Source organism: Centruroides vittatus, unplaced genomic scaffold (genome assembly GCF_030686945.1).
Source record: "Centruroides vittatus isolate TY-2023 unplaced genomic scaffold, ASM3068694v2 contig_864, whole genome shotgun sequence".
Lineage (NCBI taxonomy): Eukaryota > Metazoa > Arthropoda > Arachnida > Scorpiones > Buthidae > Centruroides > Centruroides vittatus.
Window position 1 is genome coordinate 274,234 of NW_027122564.1, and position 18,123 is coordinate 292,356.

The 18,123-nt window shown below is 28.7% G+C and overlaps 1 protein-coding gene across 4 annotated transcripts in view; it reads right to left on the reverse strand.

The window, feature by feature from the left end:
- LOC136982824 (PH and SEC7 domain-containing protein 1-like) overlaps positions 1–18,123 on the reverse strand; it is a 158,441-nt gene that overhangs the window by 137,025 nt on the left and 3,293 nt on the right. The window contains exon 1 of one of the 4 annotated variants that reach the window (XM_067279352.1): positions 10,446–10,814. The exons of 2 other annotated variants lie outside the window; for them this stretch is intronic. The gene's annotated coding sequence lies outside the window, so the exon portion shown is untranslated. Of the gene's footprint in view, positions 1–1,549; positions 2,351–10,445; positions 10,815–18,123 lie in introns of those variants that run through there. One more of the 4 variants, XM_067279349.1, reaches the window with a different exon arrangement.

The window sequence follows — 18,123 nt, forward strand, 5'->3', positions numbered from 1 at the left end:
GATACAGCCATATATATCTTTTGTGGAGGGAGTGATCGAATGCAAAAAGGGCTACATCAGTTAACCATCTCTCGGAATTACACGCTATCGTGACCCACTCTATTTACCAATTGCTATCCATCGATCACAAATTCCCAGCACTGAGAAAGATTTGAACTCCAAACACGTTTCCCAACCAGACTGTACTACCAATTTTATAAGATAACTGTAGCAGCATCGTGTTTAGCAAAATGTTTACTTACGTGTTTCATTTAGCTAACACTACTTCCCTCTCCTAACGTGTTTACTACGAAGATCCGATAATTATTGGAATATCCACTTCGAAACCATTCAACACGAGAAAGTGTTTCGTGGATAAAAATGAAGTTTTAAAGTACCTGAATAAGAGATTATTATTATTATTATTATTATTGTGTGCAAAAGAAAGATAGTAAAGATAAAATGCTTTTGGGAATCACATTAATAAGCTATTGATTAAATCTACCTACAATAAATTATTCAGTAGAATTGGATTCTTCTTAGTATTATGATACAAAACTTATATATATACATATATAGCATCCTATTGGCATAAAAAAACAGATGATGTGGAAAAACCGTTCATTTAAACCATTCATTGGTTCATTCTTAACCAATGGACCGCCTTTCACTAAAATTGGCATAAAATATTGCACTTAATTTCAATTAAACAAAATGGTATAAAAATATTTTGTGTTCAATAAATTAAGCAACGTTCTTCGTATCTAAGAACAATGCTACACGTTAAAACTTAAATTAGTGCGTGGCATTTATCTATTAATATATTCCAAAAGATCAGCAAATGATTGATATTTCTTCAGTAAAAAAATGGATAAAAGTGCATCCATCATAAACAGAATAATCTAGAAAATAACATATCGTGCTAGAGAATTTCACTTCTCAATTATTGACATCCCCATCAACATAACCAATTTTCAAATTCGCACAACTGACGATGCCAGTTATAAATATGCATTACACTTTCTAAATTAGAACTCTGACCTTCTCACCTGTCACTTTTTAAAGCGGTGGAGAGAAGCACCAGGCAATCGATACGCCAACTCCAATTAATCCCTCTAAATGGGCCTTTGGCACAAGTTTATCGTTATAAAATATCGACCTACACACCAACGAGGATCGAGATAAGAAAAGTCCAATAACGATAAAAATGATACTATTAAAATCGGTTTGAATTCTGTAAGATCGGTAATCGGAATTTACCCGCTAATTAATAAGATTATCCAAATTACCATCACAAATTATCGAAAACCGGATTAACTAGAATCCAATTCAAAATGGTGGGAGGCGCAGGATAGCCGGATGTGTGGATCCTTCGCTTGTTTTTATGGCGGCCGAATCGTCCACGTGATTGGATCCACGAGGAAATTTGTACTTTGGCACGGATCCAACCCAAAAACCTTATTAAACAGTAATATAGAATATATTTCCCTCGGATCGAACCGCGTGAATAGGTTCAGGCCCCCTATACACGCCAATCGATAGCGTTAAGAATGAAGGAAACAAAACTCACTCTTGCCTAATTTCAATGACCTCCGAAAGACGTCCGAGGCTGGGATATGAGGTCACGGGTGTTGGGTTCCCCCGGGTACACCCAGTTCGGATATCTCACACACACACACACATACACACACAATCCACACGTCTAGGTGACTGCGGCTTCTCCCCGTTGTGTGGCGCACTGCCGTTGTACTTTATCCTGCCCTCTGTTAACGGAATAGAAAAGTAGAGGCTGGATACGTGACCAAGATCGTGTTTTAGAAACAGAAAAAAAACTCGTTACTCAATATACCAGCTCAAATTGCAATACGTGAAATAATATTAATTGAAAACACTATTATACTTCTACGAGTGTGACATGGCGAATGGTCCTGAGTGTAATGACGAGGAACGAAACGATATCAAGAGCTTTCCAAATGCATTTAAATTACAGAAAACAGAAATAATAAAACTAAAAATCCAGTGTTATCCTAACAGTGACGTAGTTTTTGCGGTAAATGTGTGGGGTAGTACTAACCTCGCTGCATTAAGAGAACGAAATGGAGAGGAAAAGCCGGAGAAGTGTATGAGGCATATACTATTGCGCTTCTAAACCAATTCCACTGTCAAATAGGTACTAAAACTATTGGTGGACGGGCACGAAATGCCACTTCTTCCCTCTCCTTCATGCTAGCTCCTCGTTTAACGATTCACAGACTAAATTTTGAATACTGCATGAAAATTCTATTTTTAGAAAGTAAATTATGTTAAAGACGTTTCCTTAAAGTTGGGAGGCGAAGCAAACCTGCTTGTACAGCTTAGAAGAGAAACCACGACACACATAATTAAATAAAACTTATTCGCATCTATAAATGTAGAATATAAAAATTTAATGAAATAATATTTTTAATGAAAGAAAACTGAAACTTTCGGAGCATTTTAAATGGCAAAATATTGAAATGCATTAAAAAAGAATTTCGTAAATTTGAATCGATAATTCACAAAAATTCTAAATTTAGCCTGAAGTGGTATGAATGTCACCTTACGCTAAAAGAATGTCTTCGGGCTACCTTCATCATCGAACAATTCAAGTGGTGCGAAACTTTCAAAGAGATTTGTTGAAGTTGACAAACATGGAGTAAATTCGACATAAAGAAAAAATTTCCATCAAAACGGTTGTACTTTACAACAATTAGAACAACTTTTCTGGAATAAAATTTCTGAAGAAAAAAGAACGAATGAGAAAGTAGCCTGTCTTATGTATAAGATATTACGTGATAGCCGTCAGACCATCATAAATCAATTTCTAAGATTTCTCGAAATATCTTTAGCACACAGCAATGAGTATAAATGTGCAACAGATGGAAAATATATTCAGTAAATACGCCGAAAGCTTTAAAACTTCATAAACAATTTATCATCAAATATATTTTATGTTTATAAATTAAAAGACATAATTTGTGAAGGAAGTTATATCAACTAACGATGAGATTCTACGTAAAATTCCGATATTCAAATACAAAATAATCATCTAAAAAAATCCGAATAAAGTTTTAAAAAGGTAATTATGTGTTATTTTATACTGCTGAATATACATATATATTAGAGGTTCCAACGTGGTCCCTAGCGACCCCAATTCAGTTGATATATCTGGATCTATAAATTACTAAGGATCGGCAGATAGTTATTTTTATTATATTTAAAGATAAAATAATTGGCATCTTTAATTATTATTAAAATAAAACACAAAATTTGATTTTTACGTTTAATAAAAAACATATTAATTCTTTTTTGATTCTGTATTGTCTACTTGTATTTTTTTATTTTAGACAGGTGTTGGCGATTTAATTCTATTGTTAGAAAGGGGTCGACAAGCGAGAGAAGTTGAAAACTCCAGATAAATTATATATTCATATGCGTAAATTCTTTCCTCAAAGATTCATATTACTAAATTATTTAAATGTAAGTTATAACTTATATATTTATATTTCTTATAGAAGTTCGGCGTTATCTATCCAATTAGAAGGACAAAATTGAAAGATAATCATAAAACATATACTTTGTTCGGGATGATCGATATCAAAACTAGTTTGATACTGATCAATAATAACGTTTTTCCCCCTAGTAAAAACTATGTAATTTTGTAATAGCGATTTTCGAAATTAAAAATTTAAGTCTAAACGAGATCATCCGTTCTTAAAATTCTACAAATAAAATTCAATTATTTCTATAATTTTCATTCAAAGGTTCGAAGCATATTGCATATTTAATTATAAAATACAAGATCTTTTATATACACAAAAAAATGAGCATGAAACTAGCTAATAATTCGTGACATTTAGCGTTTATTTTATGTATGTATGTATATACTGTATATAGAAAGTTAGTTGTTTGCCACTCCAACTGAGCGGTAAAAGAAACAGAGTAATATTGTGTCCTTCGTCAACGATGACATCCCTTAATAACAAAAGGCAAGGTCTGCGCTTGATCGATCATCCTCTAACATTATTACTTGTCATCGGTCAAGTAAATAAGGGTTTTACCCGACAAAAACGAGTAGGATAAGGCTGACATTTTTATGATATGCATACGACTGAGAGGAACCTCTTAAGAGCGGAGGGAAAAACCACAACGTTTAATAACTTTAACATGTAGACTTTTTATCGATTCAAAGAAAATCATTATAGAAAGAGAGAAGAAAACGAACGATTTAACCTATCTTAACCGATATGAGAGTAGAACAGCTGCAAAAGCAACGTTTGGATCACTAATTGATCTTTTTTCGACTGAAATGATGCTTTTGGTGAGAAATATCTCATTCATCGCGACAGCAACATTCTTTGTATGTTCTTCGATTCAGTTTAGAATGAACTGAATCGAAGAACTCAAGATTAAAAAAAAAAAAAAAAAAAAACAACACGTAATGTCTTCTAATAGATGATCTATTTTATTAAAAAAATCAATAAATTCATCTTATACATAAAAACGGAAAACTAATTTTAAATCACATCGGTATCGAAACTGTAAATATTTGTCTAAACAAGAAAAAAAATACTATTTAACTTATATTCTTTACGGATTTTCTAAGCTTATTCGCTTATAAGAGATCCCTTTAAAAAACACATTGGCTCATCAATATAAGTAACATTCTCTGAACATTTTAGTTTTCTAGTAGGCCACCGGCACAACACAGAAAGAAAAAGAGTTTAATAAATTACTGGCAGCAAACCTTCCGATATATAAAAGAAATTATTCCGTTCAGGGAAGCGAATGGCAATAAAACCATTAGATAAGTCATTAACAAAAGTGCTAAAGCATATAGAAAAGCTTTCCTCCATTAAATTCGGGTTTGTACAAAACTAGTTTTCTCAATGAGGCGAAGAGGTCATGTTAGTTCAAACAAAATTTTAAACTCCTCCCAAAAGACCAAAATAATACAGAATTGCGTGTATCGAACGCATTATAAGCCAGTATGTGTCTAGTACAAAAATCTGTTGCGATTTAAACCCCAGAGATTCACGCAAGCTTCTGTTGCAGTTGGAACGTCAAACGACGATTTTACGATCTTACATTCTGCATATTTTAAAAGGTGTAATTATCAGAGTACGAATCGTTTTGCGTCACCTTCAGTAGAATGCCTCCGACGTCCAGTTAGCACCAATTTTTTAGTATTTGCTAAACACGGAAGAGAGGAAGTAGTCGCATAGAAACCGATTGTCGGCGGTTAAAATTATTTCTAGATCAAAACACGCGTGATTAAAAGTTGCGGTTTATACAACGTATTCTAGCTTAGTATTGGTACTTTTGTCTATCAAAATATTGCTACAGTGGCGCAGTATAGGTTCGTGGGACCCAGGAAAATTTGAATTAGGGGCCCCATGTACAGTACAGTGTTGACTTCAGACATTTTTTGGGGAAATATTTTCTTATAAGAAATTGGTTTGGAGCCCCAGGCAATTAGGCTACCCTTTTTACCTGTACGATAACGCGCCACTGTATTGCTACTATCTTATCCAGCGCAATATTACTGTACTAGTTATATCATCATATGTAACAGATAACAGAGAGGTAAGAAAATATATCTGGCATTTTCAGGCGTCGAGATACAGTTTTATCACCCGGCAAACAGAATGTGCAACCAATCGTGACCGTTCGACCAGGGACTTGTTTTCGATGCTTCGTTGAACATATTTTGATACGCTTGTGGGCCTTGTAGTAAATCTGATACCCACCTTTATATAAAGTTACGCCAATGCAGAGCGCGAATGAAAAAAAAAAATCAAAAAAGAAAGATTTGAAAGATGAAACTATGAAATCGAAGCAAAAATTTTAATGTTTTTTTAAGGGATAGCTCTTGAAAAAACGAGTGAGAGATGCCTAACCATTCATAATAGAAGATAGGACAAGCTGGAGATAAAAATATGACAGGTATCAAGCGGTAACAGAATAAAGCAGGATGTCCTCTTGGGAAATCCTGCTTTCGCTTTTAACAAGTTGCTCTCCGCTGAAATTCGATTTTGGTTCTATACAAGATGTAAACCCGTAAATAAGTAAGAAGACTCGTTTGCCTATCATATTCTCTACTCGACAATAAAATTCGAACGAGATACATGCAAAAACCCTCAAATTATTAAAAGAAAATCATTAAAGAAAAGTCGTCAAGCCTGTCAATCCACAATAAAATATTCGGAATCTATAAATAGATATTTAATAAAAGAGTAGATAGAAACTTTAATCAGATCGATTGACGTCATTTATACTTTCTGAATCTCCCACTTTAATGACGAGTCTTAGTTTTTAGTGGTTGATTTAAAAAAAAGCTTTAGAAAGTCGATATTCTTGTAAAGTTATGATTAATTATAAATTAGAGAGATTTTACGATGAAAATGGGTTTGTTTTCCGTATCCATTGTTGATTTCAACGTCGAGAACAGTTTATGTATTGGGCTATATTCGACTATTTTCACCGAAGAGAATCGCTCTACTGGGATTTTATACGTTTCCTAAAAGCAAAAATTTCGAGAATTCTTTTCCATTCTTAAGTTATTTTCTTCAACAAATTGCTATAAAAGCTTTCGCTTTTTGTAAATATCTTATCCTAATACTCTCCAATAATCCACCTCTAAAACTCATCCTATTAATTATTGCAGAAAGGCCTGTCAGCTTCTTACCATTCTTGTCAATCTCACATAAATAAAAATTTCTCACAGACGATAGGACAAATTATCGAAATGTACCAGTCCAATTCGAAAATAAACTCGAATTTCAATGAAAGTGACATTAAATAACACAGAAAGAGAAAAGAAAAAGATATTACCTGTGCTCTTTTCTTCATAAAATACACTTCTGGACAAAATTCCAAAAGAAAAAAAATTCTATTAATAAAATTTATTCGATGGAAAATTGCTCTCGTTACTTTATTATTGTTATTTTTATTGAGGATGATTACTATTACTACTTTTATAAGTCAATTATTTTAAAATAAATCGAATAGCATGATAAAAGTCGAATTAAAATAATTTCTAATGAGCTATTTACGAATATTTCTATTTCTTTTTTTATTACTTCAATTTTACAGTTAAAATATATTTAAAATCCTTTAAGAAAAGAAATAAACTAAAATGTTTTAAACTAAATCACCACATTTATATATTTTTCTCTTAAATAAAAGTTTTTGAAAGTTCGAAAACTTCTTTTATAAAAGTACAATGAGTGTGTTCTTCAGTCACGTTCCATGCGTCTAAAATACTCTCCAGCTAAGCCTTAATTATATCACTAAATCGACATCAAACTTTCCAATTAGTTAAATTAAAACATTTCATTCTACCCGAATCTTAAGAATTAAAACGCACTTATAATAGCATATTAATAGATAATTTATTTTTTATTAGGCGATTTCGATATTGCTATAGTAACAAGTAACCGAATGAATGATAACGTAACATGTCTTCTGGTCATTTCTTTGCTATTATTGGTCATTATATTGCATATAACTACTCTTCTTTCCTTCCTTTTCATTTTCTATGGTGCAACTATAGTTTCCTCCCCTGAAGTTTTCCGTCCAAAAATCGATCAACTAAGCCAATCGAACGGTATGTATTAATATAGCTTTTTTTCCCCCCTTTCCTTTTTTACTACTGTATCATGATACTTGCTTAATGTTCAACGAGAATTCTATTTTACAATTTTTCAGCACTCGATTTTTTAGCCCAATTGCCATATGCTCCAGACAAAATGGCACATGATGATGTCATTTCCTTTTCATACAGACATACAGGAAGTATAAAGAACGACTCGCAGCGTGTCGTGTAAAGGAAATTAGCTTTTTGACTTTTTTCAGTCTCCTTTTTGGCGTGAATTTCATTAAACAGGGTCGCTAAGGAAACAACGTTTCCAACTGCAACCTACAATATTTAATGTTAACATACCCCAAAGAGATTCGAACATAATTTAGTCGGGTAATATAATATCCATTTAAAATTGGCAATAATTTCGCATCTACGTGTAAAAAAGGAAACTTTCGAGTTACTACATTAGAATTATCTAGCATATGAATTATATATAGGGGTAGTTAAATTCGAACATTACCCACAACAGTTATGTTTAGTTATTGTCGTTGGAAATGGGAAAGCCTACAGCAAACTTCTTATCAGTAGCAATTGGGTGATACCGCTTACCTGTCCAATCCATCTAGGTGTAGTGCAACCTGGACACAATCCAATGTGAAAATTGACTGACTAGTGCCATCTAAGCGGTATTAAAAGTAAATTAATGTCTTAGTTCTTATACGACCCTCCTCCTACTTTATATTCTTCTCGTTTTTTCAATTATCTCAGCTGTTATAAGGTTGCATTTTTTTAATGGACCCGAAAGTTTAAATTTTAAAGATACATGTAAATGAATTCTCACACAAATTATTTATACAAAGGATTTTTCTTAATTCATGAAGTAAATGCGTCTTTTACAACGGATCAAACACGAATGTTTATGACGATTTTTCTCAAAAAACCACATTTTTACAACTTATTAAATATTCCGTGTATTTCGTGATAATAAAATAAAATAATAGCTCAGAAAAAGTACTAAAATATGCCACGGCTATTATAAATAATGCTTACTTGCTCGACTAGAAATTTTAATAATTTTTGATTAATAGAAAAACGTTATTTTTCGGCGTATCTAAATTTTTTATACAGTTCATATGTTTTTTTAAATACTCGTGCATTTTCATTGAGATAAATGCGTTCTGAATTATTTAAATATAAATAAAAGAAAACGTTTACAAAGCGCTAATCCGAGCCAAAAAAAACTAAAATTTAATATTTCAAGACTTGCCTTTTAAAAATCAATTTTTCTCATTAAATCCTCAATCAAAGATTAAAGAATTTCATTAATTAGCAGGCGATTCCAAAAAACTTGAATAGGATTAAAGTGATTTCCGTGAAGGGTCATCTTAACCACACAGAATTAAAATTACCGCACGATATTAATCTTAGTTAATCTATACTTGAAATACACTTTATAAGCAATATTTGCATCTGGAAATTTTAATAACAAGATGGATTAATAACAGTTTGACCTATACACTTATTAACAATCCGTATAATCTTTCGTAAATTAATCAAAATGCGCTGTAGAGAATAATCAAACCATGTCAACGTAGAAGTGATTTAAGGATAGATTTTAAATGGAATTTATAATCTATAAACATTCAATGACTAATGGAAATTTAAAACCAGGAAGATTACTATAAAATCCCATAGCAAATCCTCACCACAATTATATTATAATGAAAATTATGAAATTCTAATGTCTAATCTGACTAAATTATATATTTTCTTAAGCTTTTACACTGTCACATTTTATTTTTGGCTGTATATATAAGTGAATTAACATAACCAAAGCTTACGTATATCATTTCCAAATTCCACATTTAGTGCTTATTCTTTTACTAATGATATATGATTACTAGAACACGTCATAAGTAATTTTGATGAAATCAGTTTATATAGAAAATGAAATAGTACAAATTATTTAATATTGTGAAAGAAAAAAGACTCGTAACAAAATAACTGTTAAAATGATTGTCTAGGAGTGCGATCGATAGAAAAACCGAACAAAAATATAATACAGAGGCGGTTTATAATGAATTGAACTACTATACAGTTTTTACAGTTATTGATTTTTTGTAAAAAAAATAAAGAGAAAGGGGGGAAAAATCTATAAATAGCAAATATCAACGTATTTATAAAAATAAAATTGTAAAAAAAATATTTGGTAATTAGTTGTAAAAAAATGAAAAATCATTAAATGATATATCTTTTTTAATGATTTTTTTTATTATCTTTATTATTTGCATATGTATTTTATAATTTTCAGAGATTAAAAAAGTTTTAAAAAATTCAAAAACAAAACAATAAAATAATTAGAACGAAAAAGTGGTCACGGGAAAAGGGAGTTATCAGTTTATTAATTAATATTTTTAATAATAAAGTACTCATTTAATAATGAAGAAGCTTTAAAAATATTAATGATTTTAGATACGAGAAGATAAAAGGCCCGTCAATTAGTAAACAAAGATTCCAACGGATAGATTAAAAATAGGAAAAACTTCATATTGATTGAAGTATAAATACTGTAAAATAAAAACAGCGCCCAATATAAATCAAAATGAAAATTAAACCTCTATAACTTAAGATTCATATCTCAAACTGCAGTTTCTATTTTAAATATGATTAATTTATCCATTGATGTTACCCGAGAAAGCTCTCTATTTAACATTATAAATTTAATAATGCTTTCATAGGAAATATAACACACACAATATTGACAATTTAATAAGTAGAAACAAATTGCATTAATATAGTAACTACTTAATTACCCGAACAATAATATACGCAGTAGTAATTAATTAAAAAGAGATTTGCTCACCACTAAAACGTTTACAAAATTGACAAGTTTTTCCCCCCCTTTGCTTTTTTAATCCTCGTCACGTTTCGCTCACGTGACACGGCTCGGTCAATGAGCTTCACGGCTAAATTCAAAATGTGAATGACGTCGGAAGAATAATTTTTATCCACATAAATTAGCGCCCGATTGATCGAAATGTAACATTAAAATAGTCTTTCCTAAAATAATATTAGAGCACACAAAGTTAATAAACATTAAACAAGCTTTATGCATAGTAAAAGCAGCGCGTTTTATGCCCTTGATGAAGATTACTGTTGCCATGGAAATAACCCAGCCTGTGATCAGTGATGTAATAAGTTCCTTTCTTTTGTTTTTAAAACAAATGATAAAAATTTTACATTAAAGAGCAGTTAAATAATGTTTATATCAATAATTTATTTTATGGTTTAAACAAAGTAACAAAAATTTACAACTTTTTGGTTATTTTCGTCCCTCTGTAATTAATGGGGACAAAAATATTTACTTTTTTTATAGTAACCATGGCAACGTTCTATTCCAATTTCCATTTAGTAAACAACAATTAAGAAACTTTCCATAAGTAATATATTAGATGCTCTTTTCAAAATGGTTCGTAATATTAAAAAAGATGTTAAATGAGGGAATTTAAAACGATAAATTTTTAAAATACCTCATCTCCTTAATATGCAGAGTATTTTTCTTTTCTTTTCCTTATACAGTAGATACCTTTATCATTCAATAAATACGTAAAATTATTGTAAAATTTTGCGATCTCTACAGAATTTTTGTTATTTTTTTTTAATGTGAAGAATCGAAATATTTATTTCTCTAATTTTTCTGTACTGTAGACTGCGGAATTAAACGGATTCTCAAGTCAGAGTCTTTAAACGCTTTTATTTAACTTGCTTTGCATTGTCCTCAAATCTTTCAACTCAAGTTTAATCCACCTCTAAGATGGAAGGCTGAAGTTTTGAGAACACAAGTATTTTAATGATATTTTAAGGGATTCCTCTAAAACATCATTAAAATGTATTGTCATTCTCTCCACCCGAAACCCTATAAACCTAATCAAATGCAGAATGTAATCATGATGTGTGTGTAAATGCACTGTAGACATATATATTGTGGAGGTGAGTCACCCCATTATCCCCATCCCAATCTCGAAAAGTATGACCAATAAAAGTGTTCTTTTTGAAATTTTTAAAAATTATTTATAATTAAATCTATAAGTGAATAAAATCTTAATTAAAATGTTTAACTATAGATAAAAAAATCTGTCTATAGATATGAAATAAGAAAATAGTAAATAGATGCAATAAATAGATATAACAACAATTTACTGCTTTTCTTGGATAAAAGATCATTATTCGTTAATGTGAAACATCGTCTTCACAAATAAAGCGAATCTACTCAGAATTAAGAATCTTATCTTGCAACCGATCATACTGCGATCGGAAATTAACTCATCTTGGAAAGTAGTTAAATAATAGTACTTTCTAATAGAACACTATGGTCTTTGAAGATACAATACTTCATCCTTGAAAATTAAAATATATCCTTAAAAAACTGTAAAGCGTAAATGTAGAAGTACGTCGTTATAAACTTGTTTAAAGTCGATAGTAAGTTGAATCAAATATGCTTTTATATTAAAGATTATAAAGATTAATTTAAGAGCAAATACCCTCTTGAGTATATTAAATTTTGCATTTGGTAGGGAAAATGATAATACATTTTAATGATGTTTTAAGGGGCACCACTAAAACATTATTAGAATACAGTAAGAGGAAAAGAAAAATGCGAGTGAAATTCCTCTAAAAATCTTATTTTACCGTAATGAAGAAAGATTCTCTTTTAAAAAATTTTAACAGCAAAATAATGAAGATATCAACGCTTAAAACGAGAATTGAATATACACATTACTTTTAAGTGCTGTCAAATGCATTTAAATAACACTTAAAAAAAAACAAAAACAAAAACTGTTTAACTAAAATATCAAAGCCTAAACAAAAACGGGATAAGACTACGAGTTTCTAACTTCTTATATACAGCATATATATATATATATATATATATATATATATATAAAGGCTTCTTTTTGAAATTCTGGTAGATAAGTCGAAAGTCGAATTTCCCCGAGGATAGTTTCATTCCGCAGAATATCATATCTGTCCTCTTACAGTTTCTGATATCAATCCTTCCAAATTTACCGTATAAAAGTTCGATATCGAACAACATAGTCATAACTACACTCTCTAGACTACTAACTCATCAGTAGTGCAAATCCAAAAATATTTTCGATTAATTTTTAAAATCGGCGAAGTTAGGAATAGTATTTATAGTATCTAGAAGGGAGGTGTAGAGGATTTGTTTCAAGAAGAGTCACGCACAGATAAGATGACGTGACCTGCGTGTCGACTGACTCCTTCACATTTACTTAGCAAACTTGATATTTTTAATGCGACAAAAAAATATCAACAAGTGGAACACGAAAATAAATAATTTTACGTCTAAATTTTTTCATACTACCTAATGGTAAAGATCGTAAAATCCAGCACAGCAATATGATCTGCGATCTTATTGCTGCGCTGAAGCTTATCTGGCTGGATTAAGCCAACGTAAATCCTATTTAGAACGAATTTCCAATTGAAAATACTATTAGGATGAATATAATCTCATTTCATTCAAATTTTATGTAACTAAAAATATTTTTAAACGCGGTTAGTTGGAAAATGTTTCTAACTTAATCCGATTTTAATGAAATTTGGATTAAATAAAAAATATGAAAGGCTTATTCCTTGTGGAAATGAATAAACGACAGCCAATTGAATAAAAAAAGGGAGGGATGTTAACTTCATATACTGTATATTTACTCAGCAAAGCGTTAAAGAAATATATCAATATATTAAAATTCATCAATATATAAAACATTCCTTTGCAATTCAGTGATTAAAATCGTTTTCATATAAATGACCGTGTTTAAAGAATAAATGATTCTTGATTTATGGAAATTCGGCGCCAGTTATAAATTTGCAATGCCTATCGAATTTTCGCTCAATTTTACGATTTATACAAGAGAATAACCACATATTTCTATGAAAAATGAAACATAATAGACTAACAAGTAAGATCATTTCTAACGCTACTGTGATTTTTTATTACAAAAAATAAATTTTAAATATCAGCAAAAATATATATTTATAAAGGAGCTTTAATAAGTTGGATTTGCACTTTTATTGAAATTTATTAAATTAGCAAGTTTTTTTTTTTTTAAATAAATAAAAATACATTAAAATTTTTCTTATTCTTCAAAAAGATAAATGTTCAAACATTCTACAAATACTTTTATTCTATTGTAAAACTCTTTCCAAATGCTTAAAATAAAGGAAAGTAAAAACAATAATAAATAATATATGATTTTAAAAATTTACAAAATTTTTTCTTTTGTAGAAATTTTTGATATCCAATGATTTAATTATTAATATTCTTTCTGAATTGAAGCAATTATATAATTTATTATTTAATGCTTTCTCTTAGAAATAGAAATTTTATCATGTTTAAATTCAATTAAAAATGTATCCATATTTACTTTGAAAAATTACAAAAATGCATTTGTCATGTTTTCATTCCTTAATTTATATTAAATAAAGAAAATTATGGAAAAGAATTTAATATTACATAACTTTTAACATTGGACAAAAAGAACTGGATATAAAAATATTCAAGAAATTAGACTTAATTCTACCTTTGAAGATTTAAGCTTAACTGTTCTTCCATTCTTTTTAGTTGGAATCGTTTTCTACAGTATTTTGTTTTTCCATATGACATCAAACATTATAAATAATAAACGAAACCATTAAAATCTTAAAAAACTGCAATATATTGAATAATAAATGCAGATAAAACTTCATCTATATCAACAATATTTATTTGATATATTTTCAATCAGTATCTATACATAAGTATTTAAGAAAATATTAATAAAACATAAAATATTTTACATTCTCTTACACAATTTAAATAACATAATATTTCTAATAATTCTGTCTTAAATTCTCTAATATATTTCTTTCAATTTAATGAAATTTTTAAATTGTAAAAAAATATATTAAGGAAAAAAATATTTCAGAAAAGTTAAAAATGATCCAAAGTTATAAGTCAATTATCTGATTCTATATTAACTTGATAATTTTTGTATCCAAAGTCTGTCATCTATTATTTCTGGAATTTTTTATAATTTAATATAATAAAACAAATCATGACAATCCTTAATAAGTTCATTCCATTACTTTTGATCAACATTTCCAATATGAATATTCAAATTTTATTACATTAATTGTAATGATAATTTATATATGCATATAAACTATTAACGATCTCTCTAAAAATAAAATATAGGCTTTTTACAATGATTACAAATTTTAAAAGTTTAATTACAGAAGCTTTTTAATAAATAATAGTAATAATAATATAATAATAAGTTAAATTTATTAAGAATCAATAAAAATTATCTTTAATTTAAAATTCAATTTGAAAATTTTAGTTTTTAATCATTTTCAATCAATTAAGAGTTAAGTTCTGTTAAGTTTTTTCATGGGAAAAATGTTTTAATTAACAAGTTAGTGTTAATATTAAATAAAACTGAATGGTTAAAAGCAAACTATTACAGTATTAACAAAAATACATATTATTCAATTTGTGAAAGTTTGCAATTTCAAAAAAACATATTTACTTTAAAAACTTTTAAAAGGTTACAAGGAAAGGTAATGCTGCCTTTAAATGTAGCAGACTTATTCATATTTAAAAATATCTGGAAAAGAAAAATCCTATTTAATTAAAATAAAGTTTTATAACTAAAGAAACTTTTTAAAAGACTTAACTTCTACTTTTAAATATTAAATTTAAATAAATTTTTCATGAAAATGTTAATATAAAGTAATTGTGTTAAACTTAAGAAGGAAGAGATTTTTACACCAAATTTTATATTATTATTATATAAAAAAACAAAATTTATAAAAATATTTTAGATGATTTATTAATACAAGTGTATATTATTATAAATATCACTTTTAAAGATCATAATTAAATGATAATTTTGTGTGTTTTTACTGTATAAAGAATTCAGACTGTAAGCTTTTAATTAATATATAAACCAAAGTGTAACAGAAATCCTGAAATAATCTAAAAGTTATTAGAAAAATGTATTACATTAATTATATCATATATTATATAATAAAAATAGTATCATAACTTGTATTATTTTTAATAAATTATTTGCATATTACTGTATTTTAAAATTTTACAGTTTTCTGTACAAAAGGACCAGTTTTTAAAGAAATCTAAAATGATTAAAAGTACTTAAATATTCAATACTACCAGTGGAGAAATTTTTGCATCTGAACATCTGAAAAATCAAAATATTTTTCTATATGATTTTTAAATAACAGAATACACTTTTTCAATTTTGCCTTATTAATACAAGGCTCTACTATGAAAATAATTTTGGACTTGATATTACTAATTGATTCTCTGAAATGTTCTTAATGAAATAATGTATTGTAAAGTTAAAGAATTACTTTAAAAAGACTAGGAGATAAAAAGAAAAAAATGAGTACTCTTAGAAATAACATAGATAAGATAGATAGAGTATGCAGTATGAAATCTAAGAGTACACATCTTTTATTCCTATGTTGTATTACGTGGCTCTTTATAGCTTCATGGGGCCCAGGCAAATTTCAATTAAGGGGCGCCATGTACAGTATTGACTTCAGACATTTTTCTTCAGGGAAATATTTTGTTATAAAATTTGTCTGGGGGACCCTGTTGGATGGGGCTGCAAGTAATTGCCCTTTATGTCCATAGGATAAGGCACTACTGGTTGTAACTGTACTTGTCCATTGATTTTTATGACACTGTTTTCATAATAGAGAAAACAGTTTCCAGATAAATTATTATTTTCTTTTTTTACATTAAAAGAAAAAGAAAAAAACGTGCTTCACTGCAATTCTTATTCTCATAAATTTTCTAATTAATAGATCAGAATTTGGGATAATTAGATAGCAAGTCATTATCCTGATGAAATAATTTGATACTTTATGAAACAAGATTCTTTAATGTTAATAAACATTATTATTAAAATTATGGTTTTATTGATTTCAATTAAGGTAAATATTTTATATTAAAAGGAAATTCTTGAGATCAACTAGTCAGGAAATAAATAGTAATCAAATAGCTTAAAGTTCTAATTTGTAGAGTTATCTTGTAAAGTAAAACATAATTATATTAAAAACTTTACATTTTTCATTAAAATTATTTTTTAAATTAATATCTTTATTTGCTTTATCGCTGTTTTATTCTATAATCTGATGCAACATTAGTTTTGTTTAAATCCTCCGTCGACTATTTTTTAATCTTATGTAATTGTGTAATTATTTTCATAATTCTAAACAAGTGTAACTTCTCCGATATAAAAATCTTATCGATTCCATTAAGATATTGAAATCGAGAGACTGTATATACTACAAAATTAACAAAATTATGTCTCCGAAAAAGTTGTCAATGACGCTTTTTCTGAATCCATCGCTCGTCGGACATACAAGTGCAGGTTAATTTACTAAACTAGCCTAAAAATGAAAGTTGTTACTGTTGATGCAAGATTCCAGCACATTACAGCATTTATAGCCCATTCCAGGAATACCTGGGGATGGCCATAAAATTTGAAGATGGGGAATGAATTCTCCATCGAAATGTTAATGATAAATAATGAACAACCAGACTCAATTTGAATCAGAATGATTCAGAATAGTACGACAGGTAGCCATAAAACCACGCGATAAAATATATATTTTAAATTATTACTGTTAAATTATAATTGTTTTGACATATTTTAAAGAAAGGTTCTGTTATTTTTCTTCTTTTAATAAATTTAAAAATCATTTTGATGATTTGTTAATTCTTACTGATAAATAAAAAAATCCAGAAACGATTTGCGTAATTTTCCTGGCTGTTAAAAAAATAATTTTTGCAGTATATTTTTAATTATATATAATAAATAAAATTGTGTATGGCACGATCTGTTATGAAATTTTGTTATAAAACAAATTTTTATTTTTAATTATAATAAAATGGCAAAAGGCTTAATTTTGATGGTAGTGATAAGTTTCAAAAAAAATTTTAAATGCTAATAACGAATAATATCTTCATTAAGTCCGACCTCTCTCCTTTCGATAGCATCTTCATTAAAGCCGAAATGAAGGGGTGCCATGACACATGGCACCCCTTTATCTCCTCACCCCTCGACCTTTAACCACCAAATTTTAAAAAGCATCAATGTCCCTTATACACAAGCCACCATGCCAAATTTCGTTTATTCATCATTACCCCATCCTGAGACATTAAACGAAATAGATGTCAAAACACACAATTTTTTCTTTCTTTCTTTTTCTTACTTTTTTTAGGTTCAGGTCTCAAAACGAAGAGATTTGCAAAAACAAAAAAATAAAATAAAATAAAAAACATCCGGAGAGTCAAATGTGACACGATTCCGATACTTTCTTTTGTTACGTAAATATAACAACCGGAAAAGTAGAGATTTTTCTCTTTCACAAAAATATACTGTAGTTTTAAAAATAAAATTCATAAAAAAAAGTTCATATTACATCGTCCTAACCTTTAAAATTCAGAA